This window comes from Schistocerca piceifrons, chromosome X, assembly GCF_021461385.2.
Source record: "Schistocerca piceifrons isolate TAMUIC-IGC-003096 chromosome X, iqSchPice1.1, whole genome shotgun sequence".
NCBI classification, from domain to species: Eukaryota; Metazoa; Arthropoda; class Insecta; order Orthoptera; family Acrididae; genus Schistocerca; species Schistocerca piceifrons.
The window spans coordinates 200,958,188-200,975,455 of NC_060149.1; the positions used below are offsets into that span (position 1 = coordinate 200,958,188).

At 46.9% G+C, this 17,268-nt stretch overlaps 1 protein-coding gene across 1 annotated transcript in view; it reads right to left on the reverse strand.

The window, feature by feature from the left end:
* The window catches only part of LOC124722248 (sodium-dependent transporter bedraggled), a 733,406-nt gene that overhangs the window by 429,981 nt on the left and 286,157 nt on the right, over positions 1–17,268 (reverse strand). The gene's annotated exons all lie outside the window — the stretch shown is intronic.

Genomic DNA, 17,268 nt, shown 5'->3' on the forward strand with positions numbered 1-17,268 from the left:
AAAACCAACGAGACGCGAGGTAAGCAAGTTGGCTACAAGTCAGTTACGTTACATGAACGCGTGGTGTCTGTTCTTTCGAACATGAATCCGCAGCTGTTATACATTATACACTCCTGGAAATGGAAAAAAGAACACATTGACACCGGTGTGTCAGACCCACCATACTTGCTCCGGACACTGCGAGAGGGCTGTACAAGCAATGATCACACGCACGGCACAGCGGACACACCAGGAACCGCGGTGTTGGCCGTCGAATGGCGCTAGCCGCGCAGCATTTGTGCACCGCCGCCGTCAGTGTCAGCCAGTTTGCCGTGGCATACGGAGCTCCATCGCAGTCTTTAATACTGGTAGCATGCCGCGACAGCGTGGACGTGAACCGTATGTGCAGTTGACGGACTTTGAGCGAGGGCGTATAGTGGGCATGCGGGAGGCCGGGTGGACGTACCGCCGAATTGCTCAACACGTGGGGCGTGAGGTCTCCACAGTACATCGATGTTGTCGCCAGTGGTCGGCGGAAGGTGCACGTGCCCGTCGACCTGGGACCGGACCGCAGCGACGCACGGATGCACGCCAAGACCGTAGGATCCTACGCAGTGCCGTAGGGGACCGCACCGCCACTTCCCAGCAAATTAGGGACACTGTTGCTCCTGGGGTATCGGCGAGGACCATTCCCAACCGTCTCCATGAAGCTGGGCCACGGTCCCGCACACAGTTAGGCCGTCTTCCGCTCACGCCCCAACATCGTGCAGCCCGCCTCCAGTGGTGTCGCGACAGGTGTGAATGGAGGGACGAATGGAGACATGTCGTCTTCAGCGATGAGAGTCGCTTCTGCCTTGGTGCCAATGATGGTCGTATGCGTGTTTGGCGCCGTGCAGGTGAGCGCCACAATCAGGACTGCATACGACCGAGGCACACAGGGCCAACACCCGGCATCATGGTGTGGGGAGCGATCTCCTACACTGGCCGTACACCACTGGTGATCGTCGAGGGACACTGAATAGTGCACGGTACATCCAAACCGTCATCGAACCCATCGTTCTACCATTCCTAGACCGGCAAGGGAACTTGCTGTTCCAACAGGACAATGCACGTCCGCATGTATCCCGTGCCACCCAACGTGCTCTAGAAGGTGTAAGTCAACTACCCTGGCTAGCAAGATCTCCGGATCTGTCCCCCATTGAGCATGTTTGAGACTGGATGAAGCGTCGTCTCACGCGGTCTGCACGTCCAGCACGAACGCTGGTCCAACTGAGGCGCCAGGTGGAAATGGCATGGCAAGCCGTTCCACAGGACTACATCCAGCATCTCTACGATCGTCTCCATGGGAGAATAGCAGCCTGCATTGCTGCGAAAGGTGGATATACACTGTACTAGTGCCGACATTGTGCATGCTCTGTTGCCTGTGTCTATGTGCCTGTGGTTCTGTCAGTGTCATCATGTGATGTATCTGACCCCAGGAATGTGTCAATAAAGTTTCCCCTTCCTGGGACAATGAATTCACGGTGTCCTTATTTCAATTTCCAGGAGTGTGTGTAAACTGAAGGTGGAGAGGGGAAGAAGGAAACGGGAGGGAGGGGATCAGTCGTGTCTGCTGCATCGAGACATAACGCGGAATCAGCGGCAACGAGTGAAAATGTGTACCGGACGAGGAATCGAATACGAATCTGCCGCTTATTAGGCAGGTGCGGCAACCAATGGGCCATCCGGGACACGGCGTTATCGCGGACTGACTCGGGACTCCTCACGAGCGACCCACATTCCCACCGAGCCCCACCTATTCGCATTCCCTGTCCATTTCCTCCATTCGCTCTCTGAGATTCCAACAGGATGTCGGACGTATTTGTGCATCCGCACTGAGAAGGTGGAGCCATTGCCCAGCCAGGCCAATCAAATTACCGTATATGAATGCGTGGTGTCTGTTCTTTCGGACACATACTACCTGTACTTAGTTTTGGAACATTCATTTTCATTATTTCATTTTTGTTGTGTGTTCATCTTTCGCTTGCGAATTTTTTTGCTGCAAATGCTTTGAGTTAGTTTATAGTCTTACTGATGAAAGATTGCTTCTTAAGTAATAGAACCCAGTACGTTGTCCTCGACGGTGAGTGTTCATCGGAGGTGAGGGTATCACCTGGAGTGCCCCAGGGAAGTGTGGTAGGTCCGCTGTTGTTTTCTATCTACATAAACGATCTTTTGGATAGAGTGGATAGCAATGAGCGGCTGTTTGCTGATGATGCTGCGGTGTACGGGAAGGTGTCGTCGTTGAGTGACTGTAGGAGGATACAAGATGACTTGGACAGGATTTGTGATTGGTGTAAAGAATGGCAGCTAACTCTAAATATAGATAAATGTAAATTAATGCAGATGAATAGGAAAAAGAATCCTGTTATGTTTGAATACTCCATTAGTAGTGTAGCGCTTGACACAGTCACGTCGATTAAATATTTGGGCGTAACATTGTAGAGCGATATGAAGTGGGACAAGCATGTAATGGCAGTTGTGGGGAAGGCGGATAGTCGTCTTCGGTTCATTGATAGAATTTTGGGAAGATGTGGTTCATCTGTAAAGGAGACCGCTTATAAAACACTAATACGACCTATTCTTGAGTACTGTTCGAGAGTTTGGGATCCCTATCAGGTCGGATTGAAGGAGGACATAGAAGCAATTCAGAAGCAGGCTGCTAGATTTGTTACTGGTAGGTTTGATCGTCACGCGAGTGTTACGTAAATGCTTCAGGAACTCGGGTGGGAGTCTCTAGAGGAAAGGAGGCGTTCTTTTCGTGAATCGCTACTGAGGAAATTTAGAGAACCAGCATTTGAGGCTGACTGCAGTACAATTTTACTGCCGCCAACTCACATTTCGCTGGAAGACCACAAAGATAGATAAGAGAGATTAGGGCTCGTACAGAGGCATATAGGCAGTCATTTTTCCCTCGTTCTGTTGGGGAGTGGAACAGGGAGAGAAGATGCTAGTTGTGGTACGAGGTACCCTCCGCCACGCACCGAATGGTGGATTGCGGAGTATGTATGTAGATGTAGATGGTAATCCGAAGCAATTTTTGTGTTTTGTTTGGGTCATTTTCATATAAGAATTCAAAACTACTATATAAGGAAATCTAATTTGAGTGAATGGGAAATTTCGAGGAGACACAACATATGCTCTCTGTACGTTCTTTCCTTTTTATTATTGCATTTTTAAACTTTTCCCGTTTCTTTTCTTTAATTATTGATGGCCGGATTGAGAGGAATTGTTTCGGGAAAGGTCTCACCATGTTTCTCGGTCAAACCTTTCCTGGCAACAATTTTGTATTGGAAGGCGGGTTAGATGTGAGGCGGCAGCCTCCTTCAGTCCTTTTTCCTCAAGTTTTATGCTATGTGCATACTGAACTTCATAAGACACTCTCTTACTTCATTCACTTTCTGATCCACTGGCGCCAATTTTGTAACTTCGACATCTACGTCTACATCTACATCTAAGTAGATACTCCGCAAGCCACCGAAAGTGCATGGCGGAGGGTTGCCTGTACCACTGCTAGTCATTTCCTGTCCTGTTCCACCAGTTAATAGAACGAGGGAGAAACAATTGTCTATATGCCTCCGTATGAGCTCTAATTCTTCGTATCTCATCTTCCTGGTCCTTACGCGCAACCTATGTTGCCGGCAGTAGAGTAGTGTGGCAGTCAGCTTCAAATACCGGGTCTTTAAATTTTCTCAACAGCGTTTCTCGAAAAGAACGACGTCTTCCCTCCAGGGATTCCCATTTGAGTTCCCGGAGCATCTCTGTAACACACTTGTTGTTCGAACGTATTGTTAATAAATCTAGCAGTCCCCCTTAGAACTGCTTCGATGTTTTCCTTCAATACGACCTGGTACGGATCCCAAACAGTACTCAAGCAGTACTCAAAAACAGCTCGCACCAGCGTCCTATACGCGGTCTTCTTGTGATTCATTTGCTTCCAAATCTTATAGGTTTTTTTCTACGCCACGGTTGGTTATTACTATGTCGTCCGTACGGGAATCTGTCTGATGGTCAAATGACGGTATGTTTGCTCGATTCTCCTGTGTGAACGATTTCTTGAACTTGAAATTTAAAATTTGTAGATGGGGACGACACGACATGTTTTCATCGAGACGGTTTTGAACTTTTGTGTCCAACCACTATTGTAAATTTTGAGCACCAAGAGTGGGATGTATCGTAGCATTGGATAGTTAATATAATCCGGGCCAGATGCAGTACCCTACCCTTGAGATAGTGCAGTCTGGAGCTCCTCTGGCGAGAAGTGTTGTGTAATGTCACTGTTGTCCTCTCCATATTCCGCTTCGACTTCCTTGTCCATTACGTCACATGTGGTTCACTATACAAAAGAAAGATTCTAAAAGTTCGTACGATGGTGGAGGTGCATGCATGTCCATTGTCAGACCGGTTTTAATGTTCCGTATTCATCTACATCATTCTTCGCAAGCTACCTAACGGTATGTTGCAGGGGGTAATTTTTGTACCACTAACTGAACCCTCTAACCCTATTCCATTCGCAAATAGCACGTAGGAAGAGTGATTGTCGATATGCCTCTGTGTTGGCTCCAATTTCTCGAATTTTCTCCTCACGATTATTACAGGAGACGTTTGTGTGGGAAGTAATATGTTGTCCGACTCTTCTCCGAAAGTGCTCTCTCGAAATAACAATAGTAAATCTCGCCGTGATGTACAACGCCTCTTGTAACGTCTGCCAATGGAGTTTATTGAGCACCTCCGTAACGCTCTCGTGCCGATTAAACGATCCCGTAACGAAACGTACCACGCGTCGTTTTCTCTACCACTTCTATCAGTCCTGTCTGGTAGGGAGCCCAGATAAATGAACAATACTCGAGAATCGGTTGAACAAGCGGCGCCTTATTAAGCCACTTCCTTCGTGGATGAGTTACATTTCCTTAAGATTCCTCCTACGAATTTGAGTCAGGCGTCTGCTTTTCTCCCTATCTGCTTTATGTGGTCATTCCACTTAATGTCGCTCTGGATTGTTACTCCTAGATGTTTTACGGCAGATACTGCTCAAAAATGGTTCAAATGGCTCTGAGCACTGTGGGACTTAACATCTGAGGTCATCAGTCCCCTAGAACTTAGAACTACTTAAGCCTAACTAACCGAAGGACGACACACACATCAATACCCGAGGCAGAATTCGATCCTGCGACCGTAGCGATCGTGCGGTTCCAACTGAAGCGCCTAGAACCGCTCGGCCACTCTGTCCGGCGGCAGATACTGTTCCCAACGGTTTGTCATCAATAGTGTTGCTTTACAGAGGTGGACTTATTTTCCTGTGTATGCACAGTGTCTTACATTGATTTCCGTTCAGGGTCAACTGCCATTCATCAGTTCCTGGAAGTCATTCTGCAAATCTTTACTATCTTCTGGCGTTGCTGCTTTGTTATAGACAACCGCTTCATCTGCGAACAGCCTTAAAGAGCATCCGACGCTTTGTACGAGATCATTTATATATATTGTAATAAGTAACGGTCCTATCACACTTCCTAGGGGAACTACGAAATTACCTCTACATCTGTCGATTTTGCTCCGTTAAGAGCGACGTGTCGAGTTCTGTCTGCAAGGAAGTCTTGAATCTAGTCGCAAATCTGCCCCGATACTCGATAAGCTCGTATTTTTTTTTCACTAAACAGCAGTGCGGCATGGTCTCAAATGCCATGCTGAAGTCAAGGAACACGGTATCAACCTGAGCGCCATTGTCTACGGCGCTGTGGATGTCATGGAGGAACAGAGCGAGCTGAGTTTCGCAGGATCTCTGTTTGTTGAATCCACGTTGATTTTTATAGAGGAGATTTTCCTTCTCCAAGAACGTGATAATTCTTGAATATGAAACATGTCCATAATTCTACAACAGACTGACGTCAACGATATACGTCTATAACTGTGTGTATCTGTCCTAAGGCCCTTCTTAGAAACGAGAATGACCTGCGCTTTCTTCCAGTCGCTAGGCACCCTCCGTTGCTCAAACGATCTAAGATAAATTGCTGCTAGAAGAAGAGCAATTTCTTTCGCACAATTTTTGTAGAATCTTACAGGTATCTCAACTGGTCCTGACGCCCTTCCACTACAAAGCGATTGTAGTTTTTCTGTTCCACGATAGGTAATCTCAATATCTGCCACTTCGATGTTCGTATGGAGATTGAAATGAGGCACCGTGTTACGATCTTCGGCGGTGAAACAATTTCGGAAGACCGAATTCAGTATTTCGATCTTCTCTCTGTTACCTTCCGTTTCGGTGCCAGCATGGTCACTGATTGAATGAATAGACTGTTTCGACACACCTACTGATTTTATATACAACCAAAACCACTTAGGACTTTTCTCAGATCGGCTGACAAAGTTTTACTTTCACAGTCATCGGACGCTTCTCTCACTGCTCTCCTTACATTTATTTTTGCTTCGTTCAGCTTTTGTTTCTTAGCTGGGTTTTTACTTCTCTTGAATCTGAGATGACGTTCTCTTAGTTTATGTAACAGTTTTCTAACACGGCTACTAAACCATGGTGGGTCTTTCCCATCCCTTAAGACCTCACTCGGAACATACTAGTCTAGGGCATATGGTACGAATCCTCTGGTTTTTTCAATTTGTTTTCCGCATCTTTGTCCTCATCACCGTATATTTGATGCTGACTGCTCAATTCTCTGAAATTTGTATCCTGTTACTCTTGCTAAGCATTAATGTTTTCCTACTTTTCTTAACATTCTTTGCCAGGCCTGTTGTCATAGATGCCATCACAGCCTTATGATCACTGATACCTTCCACCTACATGAACTGATTCATTGAGTTTGTAAGGTGGCAGCTTGAATGACTGTTAATTTCGCACCTTCCATGAGATTCTATGCGGCATAACGAATAGATAGATATGTCACATGACATAGTATTGTATTGCATTGGACTGGGGACCTAGAAACGACGGAGAGGCTTCATCCTGCCGTAGCCCTCAGTGGTTCACAACCCCACAGCAGGCCACAGCAGTCCACCTGCCCCAAAATGGTTCAAATGGTTCTGAGCACTATGGGACTTAACATCTGTGGTCATCAGTCCCCTAGAACTTAGAACTACTTAAACCTAACTAACCTAAGGACATCACACACATCCATGCCCGAGGCAGGATTCGAACCTGCGACCGTAGCAGTCGCGCGGTTCCGGACTGCGCGCCTAGAACCGCTAGACCACCGCGGCCGACCACCTGCCCCACCGCCGCCTCACACCGACCTCAGGGTTATTCTGTATTGTGCAGTTTGGTCCCCAGTGGACCCCCCGGGAACGTCTCATACCAGACGAGTGTAGCCCCAAATCTTTGCGTGGTAGAGTAATTATGGTGTACGCGTACTTGAAGACAGTGTTTGCGCAGCAATCGCCGACATAGTGCAACTGAAGCAGAATAAGGGGAACCAGCCCGCATTCGCCGAGACAGATGGAAAACCGCCTTAAAAACCATCCAGGGCTGGCCGGCACACCGGACTTCGACACTAATCCGCCGGGTGGATTCGTGCCGGGGACCGACACGCCTTCTCGCTCGGGAAGCAGCGCGTTAGACCGCGCGGCTAGCAGGTTGGGCATCACATGACTTACTTGGGTGATAGTGAGCAGATTTGTCTATCAGAACGTACTGTATGTAATGCAAAAAAGGTATGACACTCGAGTCGACGGTATTAACACACCAAACCCAAATCCTGCATGTCAGTGAACACAAGGTGAGAAAAATGCTGCTGGAAGAGACGCTTGAGTTTGGGATGGACTCAGGTTGCCCGGCCACAGCCCGCGTACAGCGAAAGGCTTTTAGCAGGTTGTGACCCATAGCGAGAGAGACGGCAAACGCACCAGGCGGAACATCGAAGGAAGCTGGTGATGGCCAAGCACTGCCTGCGACAGAGAAATTCTTTAGAAAATTGCATTGGGGAATTTCCAGATGGATGCAAACAGGCCTCAGATGCAGTTAAAGAGAGTCGCATTTCTGATCACGTGAAAGGTCTGTGGTGCTCTTGTGATGTATGCGTGTAACTTTTAGGCGTCAGGAGTGTCCGATTGGCTGAAATAAACTCAGAAGGAATATAAGTGGCGAGATTACGGTGCAGTTTGAAGGTACGTCCTTTGCGATTGGCGGGATAGTTTCCAGGAGATGAAAGGAATGCTCTCATTGGTCTAAATGGCTGTGACGCAAAGCATGAAAGGACACAATTGGGGGACTGTTTGCTACGAAAGACAGAATATCGAAAACTTCGGGGACTCTCCACTGAACAAGCGTCAAGTGTGAAACAGGGCGCATCACGCTCTGCACGAAGCAAAAAGAGGCATTTTGTGTGAACACTGCGTTCACTTTGGCTGACATTCAGCTAGAAATTAGCTGAAGAGTCGTTGAGCTCCGATAGTGGAGAAACGAAGCAGCCATGTAGTTAAGTGTTCTTGTGAGAACTGAGAGGGCGTTGAGATATACATGCTGCTCCATTTATGTGCGTGTATATCGCCATATTTTCCAGATTAGGGGTGAGTGCATGTTTTCTCGCCTAACGAGAAACATAGGGCAGTTTCAGCTGATAAAATCAGTAAAGATATTGATCAGATTTTTATAGGATTTTCAAAGGGCGAGGGCAGCCATACAGCTGACAACACGTCGCAGCTAAAGGTAAATGCCGCTGGCAGGGGCGTAAAAATATTGCATCGCCAGCTTGCATCCACTGTGAACACGAGCAATCTTGAGTAATCTTTTACATATCTTTTCACAAAAACTAACCATCCTCTGTAGACCTGATTGTCATCCTAAATAGTGCCGAATTTAGAACCCCGAATTGGATGATTTGACGTAATACTGGCCAACTCAGACAGTGCTTCACTGTCTAGATGTGAGAAAAAACTTGCAGAGAACCTTCTATTTAAATCTGATATTTTTGTGTTCAGTGTTATTTCTGTTAATCAGGACATAATACATTATCTTGACAATTGTCTGGCCGAGCGGTTCTAGGCGCTACAGTCTGGAACCGCGCGACCACTGCGGTCGCAGGTTCGAATCCTGCCTCGGGCATGGATGTGGGTGATGTCCTTAGGTTAGTTAGGTTTAAGTAGTTCTAAGTTCTAGGGGACTGATGACCTCGGAAGTTAAGTCCCGTAGTGCTCAGAGCCATTTGACAATTGTCCTGAAATTGACATGTCACACTCTATGTAAACCAGTGTGCTTTATTGACAATAATACAGTAAATAAACCAATTTTGTACAGCTAAACACCCATGAGCTCTGTCGTAGAATTAGGGTTCAGTCCTACAACATTAATCTATTCTAGTGACGCTGGCGCACTCACAGGGTGTTTTAGCTGGTGTCTGACGAATGTGAAAAGGAGTGGAGTGTCAGAAATGGTTGAAATGGCTCTGAGCACTATGCGACTTAACTTCCGAGGTCATCAGTCGCCTAGAACTTTGAACTAATTAAATCTAACTAACCTAAGGACATCACACACATCCATGCCCGAGGCAGGATTCGAACCTGCGACCGTAGCGGTGGCTCGGTTCCAGACTGTAGCGCCTAGAACCGCACGGCCTCTCCGGCCAGCGGAGTGTCATAAGTTCAGGTCTGTTTGTTGCCAGGAGGTCTACGATGTTACCCACATGAGTTGGTTTCCTAACTATCTGCTCAAAGCAATTTTGAGACAAGATATCCAGAACATTGTCACAGGAATTCCTGTCTCTGGCACCAGTTTTGATACCACAACGCTCCCAATCTGTACCTGGGAAGTTGAAGTCACTCCCTATTACACCGGCATTATCAGGAAAATTACTAACGATATTCTCCAAGTTCCATATGAAGCGCTTTACCACACGAGCTCCTGACTCAGGCGGTCTATAAAAGCATCCGATTACCATTTTTGACCGATATTTGATACTTAACTTCACCCAGATTAATTCACAATCGGAATCAGTGATAACCTCGCTAAATTTTATTAAATTCTTTACTGCAGTAAACACGCCACCAGCACTGGCGACTAACCTATCCTTACGATGAATATACCAATATGGACTTAGGATTTCGTTATCATTAGCGTCTGGTTTCAGCCAACTTTCTGTTCCTAATACTATCTGTGCATTATAATCTTCGGTAAGCGATACTAACTCTAGGACCTTTCCTTGGATGCTACTGCAGTTTACTAACATCATATTAATCTTTTCTATTTCTGATCTGCGACAACGAACGTTCTCTGTAGACATTGTGGCTAATTTATCTGACAAATCGTATTTGATCTCAAGGAAGGGTTTCTCTGATCTAAAAAAGCCCCATATGTACGCCACATGTACTCCGCTACCCTAGTAGCCCCTTCCCGTGTGTAGTGCACGCCTGACCTATTAAGGGCAACCGTACACTTCTGTACCCGATAGCGAATGTCGAGAAATTTGCATCCGATACCGTCGCCGAGTTGTCTGAGTCTCTGGTTTAGTTCTCCAATTCTGCTCCAAACCAGAGGACCGCGGTCAACCCCACTACATGCAGCCGGCTGCACGCAGTGCGCTCGATAGCTGCTGGCAGGGCCGCCTCCACATCACGGACGAATCCCCCGGCAAACTTATCGAGTGCACTCTGGCATTCTTTCCCGCCTTGCCTGCTACCTTCCCGAGGGGCTCCATCGTCCCCGTAACATTGCAGCTCCCAATGACAATCATACCCACCCTCTGCACTTGTCCGGACTGGGCAGGAAAATCGACCGCTGGCCCAACAGGAGAGGCATCCCGTGCTGGCTCAGCGTATCAACAACTCGTACCTGTTGCTAATGCATAGGGAGCCAGCCGCGCCACCTGCTCCCTCTTTCGCCTTCCGCCCAGTGACACGCGAACACACCGCTGTCTGCCACGCACTCTCGAATAAGGACAGAGCGGTCAGATGTTGCGTATCAAAAGGTGCAGCGACACCCAGGTCACCAAGGGACTGCAACAGCACCGAAGGTTTCGCAGGTCTCGTCAGCAGCGCCCCGAAGTCGCCCCAGCTTTGAGAATTAGCCAGAAGTACGTCAACGGTAGCGAATGCAGCTTCCAGCTGTTTACAGAGATTAGCCAATTCTCCTTGTCTCCGCTCACAACAAGCACAATCGCTAGCTATACTGTCGTGTGAAAAAAAATAGATATAAGCTCTCAAATGGCGCCACTGATTTTGGGATGTACACAAAGTATAATGAGAAGAATAAGAAAAACACTGCACAGGTAAGTATGCAAGCTAGAATACCCTGATCTACATTGTATTCTGTACTCCTTTTTCCTTGCCGGCCGGTGTGGCCGAGCGGTTCTAGGCGCTTCAGTCTGGAACCGCGCGACCGCTACGGTCGCAGGTTCGAACCCTGCCTCGGGCATGGATGTGTGTGATGTCCTTAGGTTAGTTAGGTTTAAGTAGTTCTAAGTTCTAGGGGACTAATGACTTCAGATGTTGAGTCCCATAGTACTCACGGCCATTTTAAACCTTTTTCCTTCATAAATTAAACAATAGCGAGATTTAAATCGAAAACTAGTTCCAGGCGTGCCCCTTGACTTAACCAACACACTTTGCATTAATATATGAGGTCTTCATACTCTTCGTTCATTTCCACTGAAACATGTTGCAAATGAAAATGGAATAATGGGTGCAACTTCTGAAATTTTACTATTTGTGCCATCAATTTCTTCAAGTGCTCCGTGCCAGCAAATTTGGTACAAAGTGCTTCTTCGTGTGCAGATCAACGAATCCCGTCCGCCAATAGTTATAATTTTTTGTTCTTTCATTGCCATCTAAAAGTTTAAATTCTTTCTACGCGGTACTACAACGTCGTTTCGTAGCAAACAGTACCCTCGCTTATGCAAATTGAGAATTCTTATCCCTCTCTTCTGTCATTCCCACCCATTTTAAAAGATAGTGACGACAGATCGCTAGCTGCCTCTTTTCGTGCAAACAGCCACTGGTCCTGTGAACGTCCTCTATGCCACGGACAAACTGTCAAAGGTAAACAGCGCTGACGCCGCGATTCTGCCGAACTCGAGAGTTGTGCCGACCCCAAAATGCTGCACCGCAATGCTAAGTGGAAAGTCGCGCTGTTCCGGATACTTCCGAGAATGACCGAGCAAAGCCGAGTGACAGGCCGCGCCGTGGCCGGCCCTGTTGTACAGAATTTACGCCTTGCTGATAGGTTAGTTGGGCATGCTGTATTAGATCGGTGGTATCGGCGGTGAATCCACTGGACACACCGTTCCTGGCGTCTGCAGCACTGTCGTCATGACTGGGTTGGTTGCAGATGATCCTAGGTGGTGGTGCTTCTAGTTGCATTGAGCTCCTCTTGTGTCGGGAATTCTGCACCCTGCCTCGTAACGTTTTGGGGAAAAGAAACTGTATTCGCTTGAGGCCTTCCTAAGAGACAGTCTCCACACCTTCAATATGAATATGTAAGGGTAGACCAGATGTGGTTTAAATTCAAGGTAGTACTATCGATGGCTATTGAGAAACGTATACCAAATAAATTAATAAGAAGTGATACTGATCCCCCATGATACACAATACAGGTCAGAGCGCTGTTGCAGAAGCAACGAAAACCGTATACCAAATTTAAAAGAATTCAAAACCCTCAAGATCGGCGAAATTTTACAGAAGCTCTAAATGCAGCGCGAACATCAATGCGAGATGCTTTTAATACTTTCCACAACGAAACTTTGTCTCTAATATGGTGAAAAACACAATGACATTCTGGTCGCAGGTAAAGTACACCGGCGGAAAGACACAATCAATACCTCCACCGTGGGATAACAATGGTGATGTAACTGATGACAGGGTCACTAGAGCAGAGTTACTAAATATGGTTTCCAAACATTCCATCACCAAAGACGACGATGTACATTTTCCAGAACTCTAACCAAGAACAACTGCCAACATCAGTAAATCAGAAGCAGATATCGTCGGTGTAGCAAAGCAGCTTAAATCACTCAATAAGGGCAAGGCGTCCGGTCCTTATTGTATACCAGTCAGGTACCTCTCAGAGTATGCTAATACAGTAGCACCATATTTAGCAATCGTATACAACCGGTCGCTCGTTAGAAGACTGAAAGTTGCACAGATCACACTAATGCCAAAGAAAGGAAATAGGAGTAACCCGCTGAATTGCAGGTCAATATCGGTAACATCGATTTGCAGTAGGGTTTCGGAAGTGTGTTCGAACAATGTGAGCTACCTATAAGAAAACCAGTTACTGACCAACCGCCGCCGGCCGTTGTGGCCGAGCGATTCAGTCCATAACCGCGCTGCTGCTACGGTCGCAGGTTCGAATCCTGGCTCGGACTTGGATGTGTGTGATGTCCTTAGTTTAGTTAGGTTTAAGTAGTTCTAAGTCCAGGGGACTGATGACCTCAGATGTTAAGTCTCATAGTGCTTAGAGCCATTTGAACCATTTTGAACCAACCGCCATCACTGATTCAGAAAACATTTTTCTTATGGAAAACAATCAGCTCTTTATTCTAACGAAGTAATGAGTGCTATTGAAGGGGGATGTCAAATTGATTCCATATTTTTAGATTTCCAAAAGGCTTTTGACACCGTACCTCACAAGCGACTTCTACTCAAATTACGTGCCTATGGACTACCATCTCACTTGTGCTGCTGGATTAGTGATCTCCTGTTTGGAAGCTGACGAAAAGTCATCAAGTAAAACGGAAGTAATATCTGGCGTTCCCCAAGGAAGCGTCATAAGCCCTCTGCTGTTCCCTGATTTACATAAATGATTTAGGATACAATCTGGGTAGTGCTCTTAGATTGTTTGCAGACGATGCTGTCATTTACCGTCTTATAAAGTCATCAGACGATCAAACCAAATTGCAAAACGATTCAGACAAGATATCTGGCAACTGACTCTAAACAATGGAAGATGTGAAGTCATCCACATAAGTACCAAAATGAATCCGCTAAATTTCGGTTGCACGATAGACCAGACAAATCTAAAGGCTGTAAATTCAACTAAATACTTAGGCATTACAACTATGAATAACTAAAGTTGCAACGCTCATATAGATAATATTCTGGTACAGCAAACCAAAGACTACGATTTACTGTCAGAACAATGAGATAGTGCAACAGTTCTACTAAAGAGACTGCCTACACTACGCTTGTACGTCCTCTTCTTACTGTGCAGCGTAGGTTCCGCATCAGACAGGATCGACGGAGGACATCGAAAAACTTCAAAGAAGGGCAGCTCGCTTTGTACTATCACGAAATAGGAGAGAGAGTGCCACGGCTATGATATTTGAATTGGGGTGGCAATTATTAAAACAAAGCCATTTTTGGTTGGGGCAGAATCTTCTTATGAAATTTCAGTCACCATCTTTCTCTTCAGAGGTTGAAAATATTTTGTTGGCACCCACCTACATAGGGAGGAACGATTATCGCAATAAAATAAATCAGAATTCACGCAGAAAGATTGTGTCCATTTTTTCGGCGCGCTGTTCGACAGTGGGACGGTAGAGAAACAACTTGAAGGTGGTTCGATGAAACCTCTGCCAGGAACTTGACTGTGAACTGCAGAGTAATCATGCAGATGTAGATTCACTTAGCGCCTATTTCTAACACAGATGATGCTTCTCGGAGGGTATTATTAATGACAGACATAATTTTGTTAATTTCCTTGGGCAGGTTCGAGGTGGGTCACTGTGAGCAAGGTACAAAGAATAAATGTCGGTTGATCGGCCCTCCCAAAGGCACCACTTCTCCTTGGCCCTGCGCAGGATACGCATCTTGTGTTACATCTGCACTGTTTGTTGCCACGTCCATATCCCAAACAAATGCAGGATTGTAAGACGGAGGGTGCATACACGTCTACCAGACAACGAACTCAACGAACTGTGGGAGCCGCTGTCATATAAACGTCACAATACAAACTGGAGACGCCTTTGTTATCTTTTGCTCATTCTGGATCATATACACATCAAAAAAAGTTTTGTATCACATCAGTTCCTAGAACTCCTGAAGATAGACGCTGACTGTGGCTATTGTATCACACAGTCCCTTTGACTGTTCACAGATGTCACTAAACCCGCCCAAAGATGTAAACAGCCATGCACGAGCAGCGCCTATTAGACGGAGGGGTCCGAAAACCGATCAGTTCCAGTCATTCCACCAGGAAGGAGGTACACGGCTCCTGTTGTCGGTATTTCAACCATGGCTAGACGGTTCGCGTTTCGATCGCGTCCGCATTGTTACTTTGTGCCAGGAAGGGCTCTCAACAAAGGAAGTGTCCAGGCGTCTCGGAGTGAACCAAAGCGACGCTGCTCGGACATGGAGGAGATGCAGAGAGACACGAACAGTCGATGACATGCCTCGCTCGGGCCGCCAAAGGGCTGCTACTGCAGTGAATGACCGCTACCTACGGATTATGGCTCGGCGGAACCCTGACAGCAACGCCACCATGTTGAATAATGCTTTTCGTACAGCCACAGGACGTCGTGTTACGACTCAAACTGCGCGCAATAGGCTGCATGATCGCAATCCCAATCCCGACGTCTATAGCGAGGTCCATCTTTGCAACCACGACACCATGCAGAGCGATACAGATGGGCCCAACAACATGCCGAATTGACCGCTCAGGACTGGCACCACGTTCTCTTCACCGATGAGTGTCACATATGTCTTCAACCAGACAATCGTTGGAGACGTGTTTGGAGGCAACCCGGTCAGGCTGAACACCTTATACACACTGTCCAGCGAGTGCAGGTTCCCTGCTGTTTTGGGGTGTAATTATGTGGGGTCGGCGTACGCCGCTGGTGGACATAGAAGGCGCCATAACGGCTGTACGATACGTGAATGCCATCCTCCGACGGATAGTGCAACCACATCGGCAGCATATTGGCGAGGCATTCGTCTTCATGGACGACAATTCCCACCCCCATCGTGCACATCTTGTGAATGTCTTCCTTCAGGATAACTACATGGCTCGACTAGAGTGGCCAGCATGTTCTCCAGATATGAGCCCTATCGAATATGCCTGGGATAGATTGAAAAGGGCTGTTTATGGACGACGTGACCCACCAACTACTCTGAGGGATCTACACCGAATCACCGCTGAGGTGTGGGACAATCTCGACCAGCAGTGCCTTGATGAACTTGTGGATAGTATGCCACGACGAATACAGGCATGAATCAATGCAAGAGGACGTGCTACTGGGTACTGGAGGTACCGGTGTGTACTGCAATGTGGACCACCACCTCTGAAGGTCCCGCTGTATGGTGGTACAACATGCAATATGTGGTTTCATGAGCAATAAAAAGGGCGGAAATGATGTTTATGTTGATATCTATTCCAATTTTCTGAACAGGTTCCGGAGCACTCGGAACCGAGGTGATGCAAAACTTTTTTTGATATGTGTAATTTTACTAAATCACCTGATGGCTGTAACTTCGCACCAACTCGTCATTTCCGTTAGTGATTCGTCCTCCGTAAGGGAGGTTTCAACATTATTGATGACGCCTTGTTTACTAGGAAGAAGTTTGGACTGTTAACCTCCAAATTTGCTCTGTCTAAGAAACAGTGTGGAACGAAGCCACTGGCCGCTAATCCTGACAGTGTGTCAGCTTTAACACGGTTTTTCCCTACCACCGTAACATTGGTTATGTGCTCGAATAATGACTGGAAGCCCCGACTAATCAGTTTTCCTACTGCCATAGTGTGGAACCTGCTTAGGTTTCCGTCTCTATCTTCAGAAAACAAGATTAAACGCTCTCTGTCCGTACTTGCGTAGAAGTTAGGAGTGCGACTTTCACGTTGGTGGGTGACGGTTGTTTTCGTGTGGCGTCGACACGTAGCACTTCTTCCATTTCGTACCGTCGGTCGTCTCGTCCTTCCGCCTCTGAGCGGTGCCGCAGGTCACTCGCTGTCGCCGAATCGACAGGTGGAACGTGTCGGTGTGGGTCTGCGTTGTGGGACGCGACAACTGCGTCGCTACTCCCTTCACTGATGGGTGCACGAAATGCTTTCGTATCGATTGCGACACTATGCGGCTGATTTGGGCGGCAAGGAGGGGAGGGCGTAATCATCGACGTCCACGGTGGTGATCGCAGCGTAGCAAAAGTCTTGAAGATTCGGCAGAGCCTACACAACTAGAATAAATACCTGGACGAACTATTGCTTTTACAAGGGTAATCCCAAAAGTAAGGTCTCCCATTTTTTTTATAAGTACATAGACCTGTTTATTTCTACAATGGTTTACTATAGTTTACAGAATGAACATTCAGCTATTTTTCTACATA